This window comes from Dicentrarchus labrax, unplaced genomic scaffold (genome assembly GCF_905237075.1).
Source record: "Dicentrarchus labrax unplaced genomic scaffold, dlabrax2021, whole genome shotgun sequence".
Taxonomy (NCBI): Eukaryota; Metazoa; Chordata; class Actinopteri; family Moronidae; genus Dicentrarchus; species Dicentrarchus labrax.
In genome coordinates this window covers 15,834,190-15,851,377 of record NW_026136707.1, presented here as the reverse complement: position 1 = coordinate 15,851,377, position 17,188 = coordinate 15,834,190, and the positions used below count along the sequence as shown (strand labels likewise).

General features: G+C 43.5%; 2 long non-coding RNA genes across 2 annotated transcripts in view; both read right to left on the bottom strand.

Annotated features, from left to right (window-relative positions):
* Positions 1–3,459: 3,459 nt before the first annotated feature.
* LOC127367415 (uncharacterized) overlaps positions 3,460–17,188 on the bottom strand; it is a 31,001-nt gene continuing 17,272 nt past the window's right edge. Inside the window, exon 3 of the long non-coding RNA XR_007885468.1 lies at positions 3,460–4,147. This is a non-coding gene — a long non-coding RNA (uncharacterized LOC127367415). The remainder of the gene's footprint in view (positions 4,148–17,188) is intronic.
* Positions 5,639–8,430, bottom strand: LOC127367416 (uncharacterized). The gene is made up of 2 exons (XR_007885469.1): positions 8,358–8,430; positions 5,639–5,942 (listed from the first exon to the last, which is right to left on the bottom strand). It is a non-coding gene; the product is annotated as an uncharacterized LOC127367416 (long non-coding RNA).

Genomic DNA, 17,188 nt, shown 5'->3' with positions numbered 1-17,188 from the left:
TTTCTGGCTATTTTTGCAATCTCTCTTTTGTTGCCTTTTTCCAACCCTTTCTCTCTATACCTTTTCTCTATCCTCCTTCTAATCTCATCATCCTCTTCATATCCCTTTTCTCCTTCCATTGTCTTCATTTGGTTCTCTCTTTTCAACTTTCCTCCTGTTCTGTCACCATACTGTGATTCTTCCTCTCTCTCCTCTTCTTTCCCCTCATCTTTTCTCCTATACTTCCCTTTCCCCATCATTTTCCCATCCTTTAATTCCCTGTTTTCCTCAGCCTCTGTCCAGATTAGGCCCGTACTGACTCCTCAGTGAGTATTCAGGCTACAGTAGCTTCACTAATACGGAGGATTTATGGATGACAACTGCTGGCTTGCACTGTCACCACAAGATAGCTACTGTACTGTACATGAGGGAGACGGGGGAAGTGTGTGTATGAGTGTGTGTGCCAATCCAGCGCTGCAGCACGCGTCGTTTGATGTGGCCGGCGTCTTGTCAGTACAAGAACTACTCTGCTCACCGAGATAGCACTTAACCCAAATCCACTCTGGCTTTTTCTTTCCACCTCTCCGCTCTTTTTATCTCCTCTGCTGCTCTCGTGGAACACTTCACTCTTTTATCACATCTCTTCTCATCCTTGGGTTTAAACTCTCTTCTCCCTCTCCTCCTCCTCTTCCCTTGTCTTCTCTTTTATTCTATCTTCTCCTCTTCTGCACCACCTGCACTAAACTCTTTTTGTGGTTTAACACCTTTTTTTTTCTCTTTCATCACTTTACCTGTGTAAGTGATGCCTTTACCCCTTAACACTTATCTCTGTGCTGCATTGTTTGGCACAGTCTGTGTGTGTGTGTGTGTGTGTGTGTGTGTGTGTGTGTGTGTGTGTGTGTGTGTGTGTGTGTGTGTGAAATCTCTCTTAAAGACTGACTGAATATTAAGAGCCTGTTGGATGATCCTTCCCCTTGTGCAGTCTGGTGAAAGAAGCCATAATATTCTGCATGACTGCCAACCAACAGGGAAAAATATATTACCATAAAATACTCAACTGGGTTAATTCCGCAGGAGATGACTGACATTCAACAAGAATAAAATATTAATTTCTAGAATCTGCTATTCTTACACAGACCTACATACTATTTTCATGTTCCAAGTTTTGTATTTAGTCTTTATGGGATAGTTTATCATAACTATGGTCTTTTTATAGTAGTTTTGTTTTTTAGTAGTAGTCATTATTTTGATAATCACAACATTAAACTTAGCCACACAAAATAAAATACATTATATACATTGTAGAGTCTATTCAGTGGCAACAATGGTTCAATAAAATCTGTCAGAGCAAGAAATACAAGCAGACAATCATACAGATTTTACACAAACCCCAAGGTTGGCTTAAATATCAGTTTACAAACAACTTCCTGTTTCAAATTTGACCCTCTGTACGTACTGCAGTTTGCTCACACAGACTTTTGCTGAGCAATAAGGGATTGTTGCATTTTGTTACATTTACAGTGCACTAACTTTCATTTTTATCTCCAAATAAAGTCTTTAAAGCTGCTATAATCAATATTTTTTTATGTTCACTCCAAATGACTTTTTGTGAGAGAAATGACCCCACAGAGAATTATCACCAAACTCTGTAGTTCCCTTCTATTCTTTGCTTTTTAGCTTCTTTCAGCTCTGTTTTGGTTTCCATCTGCAATTTTATTGTTTTGGGCCTCGTCAGTGTGGTTCTTACAGACAGAAGCTGTTTCCGCCAAAACAGCTTTAACAACTCCACTGCATGCTACCTGCCCAGCTTTAAGCGGCAGATGGACAGTTACTGACTAGCTGGTGATATTTTCCTCAGGAGTTGATGGAGACCAGAACAGAGCTAAAATACTAAATATTGGACACCCATTCATCAGGTGAACGACTCAATATTCGGTTCTTGCCGGAAGTAGCAATGTTGCAATTGCAATAATTAACGCAAATTATACCAATCCCCGTGGATTCCCGACCTTGCAATTTTGTCTTATCACCACAACTTTTCCACAAATTCAATCATTGTAGTGACTCCTGCACTTCCATTATACAGCTGTAGGGGGAGCTCTTGGCCAGCGTCTCAGTCATTAAATATACTGACTTGACAGCTGAGCAGTGCCTGTTGTTTCTAACTCAAGGTATGTCTTCCCCTATTCAAGTGTGTAACATAAACAGACAACTGTTTGCTAACATGTTTGCCATATCAACCTAAAAGGTGCTAATATATTGTTTACTGCTTGTTTCTGCTGCCCTCAAGTGGCCAACAAATCTATGATTGCAGGATGAGGTTAATCTGAATCTGAATCTGTTCTGGCTGAACTGCTGGTTTTTCTTCATCTGCCCTCCTGATCATCGTTCTGTGACTGACTACCTTAGTTGTAAAGTTATTTAAAACAGAAAAACCCTCAAAAGCCCAATCTTTGATAAAGTGACAAAAAAGCCAAAGATTCAAGCATTTATTTTCTATTTAGTTCACTCAGATGAGGACTTTTCTTTCAGAAAGCTGTAGCAACAAGTTAAGTTTCCTTTTTAAATAAATGTCCTTTTCTAACCACCATGGCAGTTTTTTCAGTTATTTCAAGAAAACCAGGACCAAAGTTGCCGATTCACAACCTTGTACTACTACAATATCTGCTCAGCCCTGAGTCACTTTAGGCTCTTCACGCTATTCCGCTCTGTGATTTTGGGAAGCGTGTCTATGTTCCAAAATGCTCAAAGCCTTTTCAGACTGCAGCTACTTCACCTGGCACTCATTATTCCTACCTAAAGTACACTGTGGTACCCGTACTGTGTTATTTGGAATATCCATATTGAATGAAGAACTCGATATCCTGAGTGATATACATTGTGCAGTCCTTTTGCCAAAGCCTCATATCCCCCCCCCCACACACACACACCAGAAAATCATCATTAGCTCATGTTACCATTAATTATAGTTTATTGTGTTTATTTACAATCAAAGAACATTATCTACATGCTCTGACAATAACGACAGGGCAAAATGAGAGAGTCTCCTGCACATAATTTCTCCAACAATTCAATGCTCCATTTAGTCCAAAGTGGCTGATGATTATGACAAGCTGGATTACCATCAACAGCAGCAGAGTGGCGAGGTGACGGTAGTCTGGGTTTGGATAATTTAGCAATTTTTAAATTCAAAACAGGTTGTTCCATCTCATCCTCTCTTTTGTTTATGAATAAATGATTTCTCATCATTGGCTTCTCTCCCTGTTCATTATAACTGAAATTATTGGCCAACACTTTCACTCATACTAATTCACCAAGCTGCCCTCTAACCACACACACTCTCCACACAAACACACACGTATCTAGACACACACACCAACACAAAAGTGCAATATCTTTGTAAATGTGTTCTCGAGCACATAATCTGTTGTGATGTGTCCTGAAACACGGTATTGACCTGGGCTGGCAATCAACAAAATCAATTACAATTAAAGCTGCAAGCAGCGTTGGGCGGGACCTCGCACCCGGCGCTCGTCGGGGCGCGCCGCAAACGCGTCACGTGCGGTCGGGGTGCGCCGAGGCCACGCCGCGTGCCGTCGCAACAAGCGCGGACCGCAACGCGAATACGTCACGTAAATCTGCTCCAAATCAGCTCCGTATCGCCACGCAGCGCTTCCTTCCTGTTGCCAGTATGCTGTGCTTTCACTTTATCTGAATCTTGTCACGTAGACAGGTTCAGGGCGGGACTGTAATACGTAGGCTGATGTTATGAGGACGCGTTCAGGGCGAGACTGTTACAGAATATATGAAGTTTATTGGAAATTGGACATTGCACACTGAAGTTACGAGTACCGCTTAATGGAAAATCATCAGAATTCGACAAGGGGTCAGTGGCACGCAGTTTGACGTACAGTCACAAATAGCTCAGTTCTTCATGTACACATTGTTTTTATAAGACTATCCAATTTTGAAGACGATTTGATAAGTCCCCTATTTATCTTGCAATTTAATAAGTGACTTCCAGCGGTTTCCCACTATGCTCCACGAACAATACTCCCTAGGAAATATGGTTTGTAGATGTGGCTAGTGGGAGCGGAGGGGTGTTTGTGTTTCATCACTTTGAAAAAAAAGACCACAGAATTCAAAATGTGCAACTTTGACGAGACACCTGGGACACGCCCTTCAACGTACAGTCATAAATAGCACAACTTGTAATCAGCAAGATTATTCAAGAGTCCCGTCAAGTTTTGAAGCCGATCTGATAAATTCTCTAGGAGTTTGTTTGTTCAAATACAAGACCACAGACTTCAAAATGGCCAACTTTGAGGGCACGCCACGGACACGCCGTTCAACGTACAGTCACAAAATGATATGCATTCATTCAGCACCATGTTGTGACTGTACTGCCCAATTTTGAAGAAGATCCGATAGAACCTGTAGGAGGAGGTCATTCAAATAGAAGCCCTGAAAGGCCAAAATGACATCACAGTGTGACATTTGTTCAAAATGGCGAACTTTGAGGGCACGCCACGGACACGCCCTTCAACGTACAGTCACAAAATATAAGGCGTTCATTCAGCACCATGTTTTGACTGTACTGACCAATTTTGAAGAAGATCTGTTAGAACGTGTCAGAGGAAATCATTCAAATAGAAGCCCTGAAAGGCCAAAATGACATCACAGTGTGACATTTGTTCTAAATGGCCAACTTTGAGGGCACGCCACGGACACGCCCTTCAACGTACAGTCACCAAATATATTGCGTTCATTCAGCCCCATGTTGTGACTGGACTGCCCAATTTTGAAGAAGATCCGATAGAAGCTGTAGGAGGGGATCATTCAAATAAAAGCCCTGAAATGCAAAAATGACATCACAGTGACATTTGTTCTAAATGGCCAACTTTGAGGGCACGCCACGGACACGCCCTTCAACGTACAGTCACAAAATATAAGGCGTTCATTCAGCACCATGTTTTGACTGTACTGACCAATTTTGAAGCAGATCTGATAAATTCCCTAGGAGCAGTTAGTTCTAAAACAAGCCCAAAGAGTCAAAATGACCACAAAATGGCTGCCAAAAGTGCAAATTTTAAATGAAAATAGCCGACTTCCTGTGGGATTTGAGGTATGGGTCCAAGAGGCTTTTCTGTACGCCCCGGCACATTATACATGCCTATTGAGTTTCGTACATGTCGGTGAAACGTGGCGCCGGGGCTGATGTTTTTTTATCCTGTAGGGGGCGCTACAAGCAGGACAAACAGGATTTTTGGTATGTGAGCTTCAGGCACCACTCTACACGTACCCTGTGAATTTCATATTCATAACTATTACGAGTGATTTATCATGCCAAAAGAGCACCACCTAGTGGCGTATTTTTTTTGTCCTTTTTAGGTGAGCCTCAGGGAGCCATGGGGAAGCAGCGTACCAAGTTTCATCTTAATCACACATACCGTTGTAGAGCTATAAACTCCTTCATTTTAAAGAGCGCCACCTTGTGGTGATGACCTGAAATTGTGCACGATGCTTAAGGAAGACATGGGGAACTATGGACCCAAGGTTGGTGTAAATCGGACATACCAATGTGGAGAAATACCCCACTTCCTTTTTTGACGAAAAATCAACAGGAAGTGCTAATTTTATAACTTCCTTATTTTTTAAAATATCAAAAATGTTCAAATTACTTTTGTTGTCAGGACGGTCCACAGATGCTACGTGCAAAATTTCGTGCGAATCGGACAAAGTGTGTAGGAGGATACCCGGAACAGTCATTTATGGACATTTTGCGCTCTAGAAAAAAAAAAATCTAGGCGGAAGTGGGCGTGGCCTATATGGGGAGGTTCAGCTCCATTCACCGAACGCGTGGATATAAGGTTTTTGAATGTGAGACAAACTATGCGGGAGTTATTAGCGTATCGAAATTGGCCTACAAATAGCGCCACCTAGTGGCCTTCCTAGTGGCTGACCTGCATGTGACGCATGGAATCTCCGATTTAAATGAGGCTTGACAAATGTGCCAAATAAAATGCGAATATTAGAATTGTTAAGGGGGTGAAAAATGCACTCAAAGTTCTGAAAAATAATAATAATTAAAGCTGCAAGCAGCGTTGGGCGGGACCTCGCACCCGGCGCTCGTCGGGGCGCGCCGCAAACGCGTCACGTGCGGTCGGGGTTCGCCGAGGCCACGCCACGTGCCGTCGTAACAAGCGCGGACGGCAACGCGAATACGTCACGTAAAACTGCTCCAAATCAGCTCCGTATCGCCACGCAGCGCTTCCTTCCTGTTGCCAGTATGCTGTGCTTTCACTTTATCTGAATCTTGTCACGTAGACAAGTTCATGGCGGGACTGTAATACGTAGGCTGATGTTATGAGGACGCGTTCAGGGCGAGACTGTTACAGAATATATGAAGTTTATTGGAAATTGGACATTGCACACTGAAGTTACGAGTACCGCTTAATGGAAAATCATCTGAATTCGACAAGGGGTCAGTGGCACGCAGTTTGACGTACAGTCACAAATAGCTCAATTCTTCATGTACACTTTGTTTTTATAAGACTGTCCAATTTTGAAGTCGATTTGATAAGTCCCCTATTTATCTTGCAATTTAATAAGTGACTTCCAGCGGTTTCACACTATGCTCCACGAACAATACTCCCTAGGAAATATGGTTTGTAGATGTGGCTAGTGGGAGCGGAGGGGTGTTTGTGTTTCATCACTTTGAAAAAAAAGACCACAGAATTCAAAATGTCCAACTTTGACGAGACACCTGGGACACGCCCTTCAACGTACAGTCATAAATAGCACAACTTGTAATCAGCAAGATTATTCAAGAGTACTGTCAAGTTTTGAAGCAGATCTGATAAAGTCTCAAGGAGTTTGTTTGTTCAAATACAGGACCACGGGCTTCAAAATGGCCAACTTTGACGGCAGGCCACGGACACGCCCTTCAACGTACAGTCACAAAATGAAATGCGTTCATTCAGCACCATATTGTGAGTGTACTGCCCAATTTTAGAAAAAGATCCGTTAGAAGAACGTGTCAGAGGAAATCATTCAAATAGAAGCCCTGAAAGGCCAAAATGACATCACAGTGTGACATTTGTTCTAAATGGCCAACTTTGAGGGCACGCCACGGACACGCCCTTCAACGTACAGTCACCAAAATATAATGCGTTCATTCAGCCCCATGTTGTGACTGGACTGCCCAATTTTGAAGAAGATCCGATAGAAGCTGTAGGAGGGCATCATTCAAATAGAAGCCCTGAAATGCAAAAATGACATCACATGTGACATTTGTTCTAAATGGCCAACTTTGAGGGCACGCCACGGACACGCCCTTCAACGTACAGTCACAAAATATAATGCGTTCATTCAGCACCATGTTGTGACTGTACTGACCAATTTTGAAGCAGATCTGATAAATTCCCTAGGAGCAGTTAGTTCTAAAACAAGCCCAAAGAGTCAAAATGACCACAAAATGGCCGCCAAAAGTGCAAATTTTAAATGAAAATAGCCGACTTCCTGTGGGATTTGAGGTATGGGTCCAAGAGGCTTTTTTGTACGCCCCGGCACATTATACATGCCTATTGAGTTTCGTACATGTCGGTGAAACGTGGCGCCGGGGCTGATGTTTTTTTATCCTGTAGGGGGCGCTACAAGCAGGACAAACAGGATTTTTGGTATGTGAGCTTCAGGCACCACTCTACACGTACCCTGTGAATTTCATATTCATAACTATTAGTTCGCACAGTGATTTATCATGCCAAAAGAGCACCACCTAGTGGCGTGATTTTTTTGTCCTTTTTAGGTGAGCCTCAGGGAGCCATGGGGAAGCAGCGTACCAAGTTTCATCTTAATCACACTTGCCGTTGTAGAGATATAAACTCCTTCATTTTAAAGAGCGCCACCTAGTGGTGATGACCTGAAATTGTGCACGATGCATAAGGAAGACATGGGGAACTATGGACCCAAGGTTGGTGTAAATCGGACATACCAACGTGGAGAAATACCCCACTTCCTTTTTTGACGAAAAATCAACAGGAAGTGCTAATTTTATAACTTCCTTATGTTTTATAATATCAAAATTCTTCAAATTACTTTTGTTGTCAGGACGGTCCACAGATGAAACGTGCAAAGTTTCGTGCGCATCGGACAAAGTGTGTAGGAGGAACACGAAAAAGACATTTATGGACATTTTGCGCTCTAGAAAAAAAAAAATCTAGGCGGAAGTGGGCGTGGCCTATATGGGGAGGTTCAGCTCCATTCACCGAACGCGTGGATATAAGGTTTTTGAATGTGAGACAAACTATGCGGGAGTTATTAGCCTATCGAAATTGGCCTACAAATAGCGCCACCTAGTGGCCTTCCTAGTGGCTGACCTGCATGTGACGCATAGAATCTCCAATTTAAATGAGGCTTGACAAATGTGCCAAATAAAATGCGAATATTTTAATTGTTAAGGGGGTGAAAAATGCGCTCAAAGCTCTCTAAAAATAATAATAATAATTAAAGCTGCAAGCAGCGTTAGGCGGGACCTCGCACCCGGCGCTGCGGGCGGGCCTCGCACCCGGCGTCGGCCAAACGCGTCACGTGCGGTCGGGGTGCGCCGAGGCCACGCCACGTGCCGTCGTAACAAGCGCGGACCGCAACGCGAACACGTCACGTAAATCTGCTCCAAATCAGCTCCGTATCGCCACGCAGCGCTTCCTTCCTGTTGCCAGTATGCTGTGCTTTCACTTTATCTGAATCTTGTCACGTAGACAAGTTCAGGGCGGGACTGTAATACGTAGGCTGATGTTATGAGGACGCGTTCAGGGCGAGACTGTTACAGAATATATGAAGTTTATTGGAAATTGGACATTGCACACTGAAGTTACGAGTACCGCTTAATGGAAAATCATCTGAATTCGACAAGGGGTCAGTGGCACGCAGTTTGACGTACAGTCACAAATAGCTCAATTCTTCATGTACACTTTGTTTTTATAAGACTGTCCAATTTTGAAGTCGATTTGATAAGTCCCCTATTTATCTTGCAATTTAATAAGTGACTTCCAGCGGTTTCACACTATGCTCCACGAACAATACTCCCTAGGAAATATGGTTTGTAGATGTGGCTAGTGGGAGCGGAGGGGTGTTTGTGTTTCATCACTTTGAAAAAAAGACCACAGAATTCAAAATGTCCAACTTTGACGAGACACCTGGGACACGCCCTTCAACGTACAGTCATAAATAGCACAACTTGTAATCAGCAAGATTATTCAAGAGTCCCGTCAAGTTTTGAAGCCGATCTGATAAATTCTCTAGGAGTGTGTTCAAATACAAGACCACGGACTTCAAAATGGCCAACTTTGAGGGCACGCCACGGACACGCCCTTCAACGTACAGTCACAAAATGAAATGCGTTCATTCAGCACCATGTTGTGACTGTACTGCCCAATTTTGAAGAAGATCCGATAGAAGCTGTAGGAGGGGATCATTCAAATAGAAGCCCTGAAAGGCCAAAATGACATCACAGTGTGACATTTGTTCTAAATGGCCAACTTTGAGGGCACGCCACGGACACGCCCTTCAACGTACAGTCACCAAATATAATGTGTTCATTCAGCCCCATGTTGTGACTGGACTGCCCAATTTTGAAGAAGATAACAAAAATTTTTAAAATTTTCCGTTAGAACGTGTCAGAGGAAATCATTCAAATAGAAGCCCTGAAAGGCCAAAATGACATCACAGTGTGACATTTGTTCTAAATGGCCAACTTTGAGGGCACGCCACGGACACGCCCTTCAACGTACAGTCACCAAATATTATGTGTTCATTCAGCCCCATGTTGTGACTGGACTGCCCAATTTTGAAGAAGATCCGATAGAAGCTGTAGGAGGGGATCATTCAAATAGAAGCCCTGAAATGCAAAAATGACATCACAGTGACATTTGTTCTAAATGGCCAACTTTGAGGGCACGCCACGGACACGCCCTTCAACGTACAGTCACAAAATATAATGCGTTCATTCAGCACCATGTTTTGACTGTACTGACCAATTTTGAAGCAGATCTGATAAATTCCCTAGGAGCAGTTAGTTCTAAAACAAGCCCAAAGAGTCAAAATGACCACAAAATGGCCGCCAAAAGTGCAAATTTTAAATGAAAATAGCCGACTTCCTGTGGGATTTGAGGTATGGGTCCAAGAGGCTTTTTTGTACGCCCCGGCACATTATACATGCCTATTGAGTTTCGTACATGTCGGTGAAACGTGGCGCCGGGGCTGATGTTTTTTTATCCTGTAGGGGGCGCTACAAGCAGGACAAACAGGATTTTTGGTATGTGAGCTTCAGGCACCACTCTACACGTACCCTGTGAATTTCATATTCATAACTATTACGAGTGATTTATCATGCCAAAAGAGCACCACCTAGTGGCGTATTTTTTTTGTCCTTTTTAGGTGAGCCTCAGGGAGCCATGGGGAAGCAGCGTACCAAGTTTCATCTTAATCACACATGCCGTTGTAGAGATATAAACTCCTTCATTTTAAAGAGCGCCACCTAGTGGTGATGACCTGAAATTGTGCACGATACATAATGAAGACATGGGGAACTATGGACCCAAGGTTGGTGTAAATCGGACATACCAATGTGGAGAAATACCCCACTTCCTTTTTTGACGAAAAATCAACAGGAAGTGCTAATTGTATAACTTCCTTATGTTTTATAATATCAAAATTCTTCAAATTACTTTTGTTGTCAGGACGGTCCACAGATGAAACGTGCAAAGTTTCGTGCGCATCGGACAAAGTGTGTAGGAGGAACACGAAAAAGTGATTTATGGACATTTTGCGCTCTAGAAAAAAAAAAATCTAGGCGGAAGTGGGCGTGGCCTATATGGGGAGGTTCAGCTCCATTCACCGAACGCGTGGATATAAGGTTTTTGAATGTGAGACAAACTATGCGGGAGTTATTAGCGTATCGAAATTGGCCTACAAATAGCGCCACCTAGTGGCCTTCCTAGTGGCTGACCTGCATGTGACGCATAGAATCTCCAATTTAAATGAGGCTTGACAAATGTGCCAAATAAAATGCGAATATTTTAATTGTTAAGGGGGTGAAAAATGCGAGTCAAAGTCGCTAAAAATAATAATAATAATAATAATAAACGAAGGAAAAACAATAGAGACCTTCCAGTTCATACTGGCTCGGTCCCTAATAAACGAAGGAAAAACAATAGAGACCTTCCAGTTCATACTGGCTCGGTCCCTAATTAAAGCTGCAAGCAGCGTTGGGCGGGACCTCGCACCCGGCGCTCGTCGGGGCGCGCCGCAAACGCGTCACGTGCGGTCGGGGTGCGCCGAGGCCACGCACGTGCCGTCGTAACAAGCGCGGACCGCAACGCGAATACGTCACGTAAATCTGCTCCAAATCAGCTCCGTATCGCCACGCAGCGCTTCCTTCCTGGTGCCAGTATGCTGTGCTTTCACTTTATCTGAATCTTGTCACGTAGACAAGTTCATGGCGGGACTGTAATACGTAGGCTGATGTTATGAGGACGCGTTCAGGGCGAGACTGTTACAGAATATATGAAGTTTATTGGAAATTGGACATTGCACACTGAAGTTATGAGTACCGCTTAATGGAAAATCATCTGAATTCGACAAGGGGTCAGTGGCACGCAGTTTGACGTACAGTCACAAATAGCTCAATTCTTCATGTACACTTTGTTTTTATAAGACTGTCCAATTTTGAAGTCGATTTGATAAGTCCCCTATTTATCTTGCAATTTAATAAGTGACTTCCAGCGGTTTCCCACTATGCTCCACGAACAATACTCCCTAGGAAATATGGTTTGTAGATGTGGCTAGTGGGAGCGGAGGGGTGTTTGTGTTTCATCACTTTGAAAAAAAAGACCACAGAATTCAAAATGTCCAACTTTGACGAGACACCTGGGACACGCCCTTCAACGTACAGTCATAAATAGCACAACTTGTAATCAGCAAGATTATTCAAGAGTACTGTCAAGTTTTGAAGCAGATCTGATAAAGTCTCAAGGACTTTGTTTGTTCAAATACAGGACCACGGGCTTCAAAATGGCCACCTTTGACGGCACGCCACGGACACGCCCTTCAACGTACAGTCACAAAATGAAATGCGTTCATTCAGCACCATGTTGTGACTGTACTGCCCAATTTTGAAGAAGATCCGTTAGAACGTGTAGGAGCAGATCATTCATATAGAAGCCCTGAAAGGCCAAAATGACATCACAGTGTGACATTTGTTCTAAATGGCCAACTTTGAGGGCACGCCACGGACACGCCCTTCAACGTACAGTCACAAAATATAATGCGTTCATTCAGCACCATGTTGTGACTGTACTGCCCAATTTTGAAGAAGATCCGATAGAACCTGTATTAGGAGATCATTCAAATAGAAGCCCTGAAAGGCCAAAATGACATCACAGTGTGACATTTGTTCAAAATGGCCAACTTTGAGGGCACGCCACGGACACGCCCTTCAACGTACAGTCACAAAATATAATGCGTTCATTCAGCACCATGTTGTGACTGGACTGTTTAATTTTGAAGAAGATCCGATAGAAGCTGTAGGAGGGCATCATTCAAATAGAAGCCCTGAAATGCAAAAATGACATCACAGTGTGACATTAGTTCTAAATGGCCAACTTTGAGGGCACGCCACGGACACGCCCTTCAACGTACAGTCACCAAATATAATGCGTTCATTCAGCACCATGTTTTGACTGTACTGACCAATTTTGAAGCAGATCCGATAAATTCCCTAGGATCAGTTAGTTCACAAAGAAGCCCAAAAGGTCAAAATGACCACAAAATGGCTGCCAAAAGTGCAAATTTTAAATGAAAATAGCCGACTTCCTGTGGGATTTGAGGTATGGGTCCAAGAGGCTTTTTTGTACGCCCCGGCACATTATACATGCCTATTGAGTTTCGTACATATCGATGAAACGTGGCGCCGGGGCTGATGTTTTTTTATCCTATAGGGGGCGCTACAAGCACGACAAACCCGATTTTTGGTATGTGAGCTTCAGGCACCACTCTACACGTGCCCAGTGAATTTCATATTCATAACTATTATGGTGTGTGCACAGTGATTTACCCTGCCACCAGAGTGCCACCTAGTGGCGTGATTTTTTTTCCTTTTTAGGGGAGCCTCAGGGAGCCATGGGGAAGCAGCGTACCAAGTTTCATCTTAATCACACATACCGTTGTAGAGATATAAACTCCTTCATTTGAAAGAGCGCCACCTTGTGGTGATGACCTGAAATTGTGCACGATGCCTAAGGAAGACATGGGGAACTATGTACCCAAGCATGGTGTCGATCGGACATACAAATGTGGAGAAATGGTCCACTTCCTTTTTTGACGAAAAATCAACAGGAAGTGCTAATTTTATAACACGCTTATTTTTTAAAATATCAAAATTCTTCAAATTACTTTTGTTGTCAGGGCGGTCCACAGATGCTACGTGCAAAATTTCGTGCGAATCGGACAAAGTGTGTAGGATGAACACCAAAAAGTCATTTATGGACATTTTGCGCTCTAGAAAAAAAAAAATCTAGGCGGAAGTGGGCGTGGCCTATATGGGGAGGTTCAGCTCCATTCACCGAACGCGTGGATATAAGGTTTTTGAATGTGAGACAAACTATGCGGGAGTTATTAGCCTTTCAAGATTTTTTTAAATAGCGCCACCTAGTGGCCTACCTAGTGGCTGATCTGCATAGAATCTCCGAGTTTAGAGAAGCTTGACAAATGTGCCAAATAAAATGCGAATATTATAATTGGTAAGGGGGTGAAAAATGCGCTCAATGTTCTAAAAAAATAATAATAATAAACATAGGAAAAACAATAGAGACCTTCCAGTTCAGTGAACTGGCTCGGTCCCTAATTAAAGCTGCAAGCAGCGTTGGGCGGGACCTCGCACCCGGCGCTCGTCGGGGCGCGCCGCAAACGCGTCACGTGCGGTCGGGGTGCGCCGAGGCCACGCACGTGCCGTCGTAACAAGCGCGGACCGCAACGCGAATACGTCACGTAAATCTGCTCCAAATCAGCTCCGTATCGCCACGCAGCGCTTCCTTCCTGTTGCCAGTATGCTGTGCTTTCACTTTATCTGAATCTTGTCACGTAGACAAGTTCAGGGCGGGACTGTAATACGTAGGCTGATGTTATGAGGACGCGTTCAGGGCGAGACTGTTACAGAATATATGAAGTTTATTGGAAATTGGACATTGCACACTGAAGTTACGAGTACCGCTTAATGGAAAATCATCTGAATTCGACAAGGGGTCAGTGGCACGCAGTTTGACGTACAGTCACAAATAGCTCAATTCTTCATGTACACTTTGTTTTTATAAGACTGTCCAATTATGAAGTCGATTTGATAAGTCCCCTATTTATCTTGCAATTTAATAAGTGACTTCCAGCGGTTTCCCACTATGCTCCACGAACAATACTCCCTAGGAAATATGGTTTGTAGATGTGGCTAGTGGGAGCGGAGGGGTGTTTGTGTTTCATCACTTTGAAAAAAAAGACCACAGAATTCAAAATGTCCAACTTTGACGAGACACCTGGGACACGCCCTTCAACGTACAGTCATAAATAGCACAACTTGTAATCAGCAAGATTATTCAAGAGTACTGTCAAGTTTTGAAGCAGATCTGATAAAGTCTCAAGGAGTTTGTTCAAATACAGGACCACGGGCTTCAAAATGGCCAACTTTGACGGCACGCCACGGACACGCCCTTCAACGTACAGTCACAAAATGAAATGCGTTCATTCAGCACCATGTTGTGACTGTACTGCCCAATTTTGAAGAAGATCCGTTAGAACGTGTAGGAGCAGATCATTCAAATAGAAGCCCTGAAAGGCCAAAATGACATCACAGTGTGACATTTGTTCTAAATGGCCAACTTTGAGGGCACGCCACGGACACGCCCTTCAACGTACAGTCACAAAATGAAATGCGTTCATTCAGCACCATGTTGTGACTGTACTGCCCAATTTTGAAGAAGATCCGATAGAACCTGTATTAGGAGATCATTCAAATAGAAGCCCTGAAAGGCCAAAATGACATCACAGTGTGACATTTGTTCAAAATGGCCAACTTTGAGGGCACGCCACGGACACGCCCTTCAACGTACAGTCACAAAATATAATGCGTTCATTCAGCACCATGTTGTGACTGGACTGCCCAATTTTGAAGAAGATCCGATAGAAGCTGTAGGAGGGCATCATTCAAATAGAAGCCCTGAAATGCCAAAATGACATCACAGTGTGACATTTGTTCTAAATGGCCAACTTTGAGGGCACGCCACGGACACGCCCTTCAACGTACAGTCACCAAATATAATGCGTTCATTCAGCACCATGTTTTGACTGTACTGACCAATTTTGAAGCAGATCCGATAAATTCCCTAGGATCAGTTAGTTCACAAAGAAGCCCAAAAGGTCAAAATGACCACAAAATGGCTGCCAAAAGTGCAAATTTTAAATGAAAATAGCCGACTTCCTGTGGGATTTGAGGTATGGGTCCAAGAGGCTTTTTTGTACGCCCCGGCACATTATACATGCCTATTGAGTTTCGTACATATCGGTGAAACGTGGCGCCGGGGCTGATGTTTTTTTATCCTGTAGGGGGCGCTACAAGCACGACAAACCCGATTTTTGGTATGTGAGCTTCAGGCACCACTCTACACGTGCCCAGTGAATTTCATATTCATAACTATTATGGTGTGTGCACAGTGATTTACCCTGCCACCAGAGTGCCACCTAGTGGCGTGATTTTTTTTCCTTTTTAGGGGAGCCTCAGGGAGCCATGGGGAAGCAGCGTACCAAGTTTCATCTTAATCACACATACCGTTGTAGAGATATAAACTCCTTCATTTTAAAGAGCGCCACCTTGTGGTGATGACCTGAAATTGTGCACGATGCCTAAGGAAGACATGGGGAACTATGGACCCAAGCTTGGTGTAAATCGGACATACCAATGTGGAGAAATACCCCACTTCCTTTTTTGACGAAAAATCAACAGGAAGTGCTAATTTTATAACTCCCTTATTTTTTAAAATATCAAAATTCTTCAAATTACTTTTGTTGTCAGGGCGGTCCACAGATGCTACGTGCAAAATTTCGTGCGAATCGGACAAAGTCTGTAGGATGAACACCAAAAAGTCATTTATGGACATTTTGCGCTCTAGAAAAAAAAAAATCTAGGCGGAAGTGGGCGTGGCCTATATGGGGAGGTTCAGCTCCATTCACCGAACGCGTGGATATAAGGTTTTTGAATGTGAGACAAACTATGCGGGAGTTATTAGCCTTTCAAAATCTTTTTTAAATAGCGCCACCTAGTGGCCTACCTAGTGGCTGATCTGCATGTGACGCATAGAATCTCCGAGTTTAAATGAGGCTTGACAAATGTGCCAAATAAAATGCGAATATTATAATTGTTAAGGGGGTGAAAAATGCGCTCAAAGTTCTGAAAAAATAATAATAATAATAATAAACATAGGAAAAACAATAGAGACCTTCCAGTTCAGTGAACTGGCTCGGTCCCTAATTAAAGCTGCAAGCAGCGTTGGGCGGGACCTCGCACCCGGCGCTCGTCGGGGCGCGCCGCAAACGCGTCACGTGCGGTCGGGGTGCGCCGAGGCCACGCACGTGCCGTCGTAACAAGCGCGGACCGCAACGCGAATACGTCACGTAAATCTGCTCCAAATCAGCTCCGTATCGCCACGCAGCGCTTCCTTCCTGTTGCCAGTATGCTGTGCTTTCACTTTATCTGAATCTTGTCACGTAGACAAGTTCAGGGCGGGACTGTAATACGTAGGCTGATGTTATGAGGACGCGTTCAGGGCGAGACTGTTACAGAATATATGAAGTTTATTGGAAATTGGACATTGCACACTGAAGTTATGAGTACCGCTTAATGGAAAATCATCTGAATTCGACAAGGGGTCAGTGGCACGCAGTTTGACGTACAGTCACAAATAGCTCAATTCTTCATGTACACTTTGTTTTTATAAGACTGTCCAATTTTGAAGTCGATTTGATAAGTCCCCTATTTATCTTGCAATTTAATAAGTGACTTCCAGCGGTTTCCCACTATGCTCCACGAACAATACTCCCTAGGAAATATGGTTTGTAGATGTGGCTAGTGGGAGCGGAGGGGTGTTTGTGTTTCATCACTTTGAAAAAA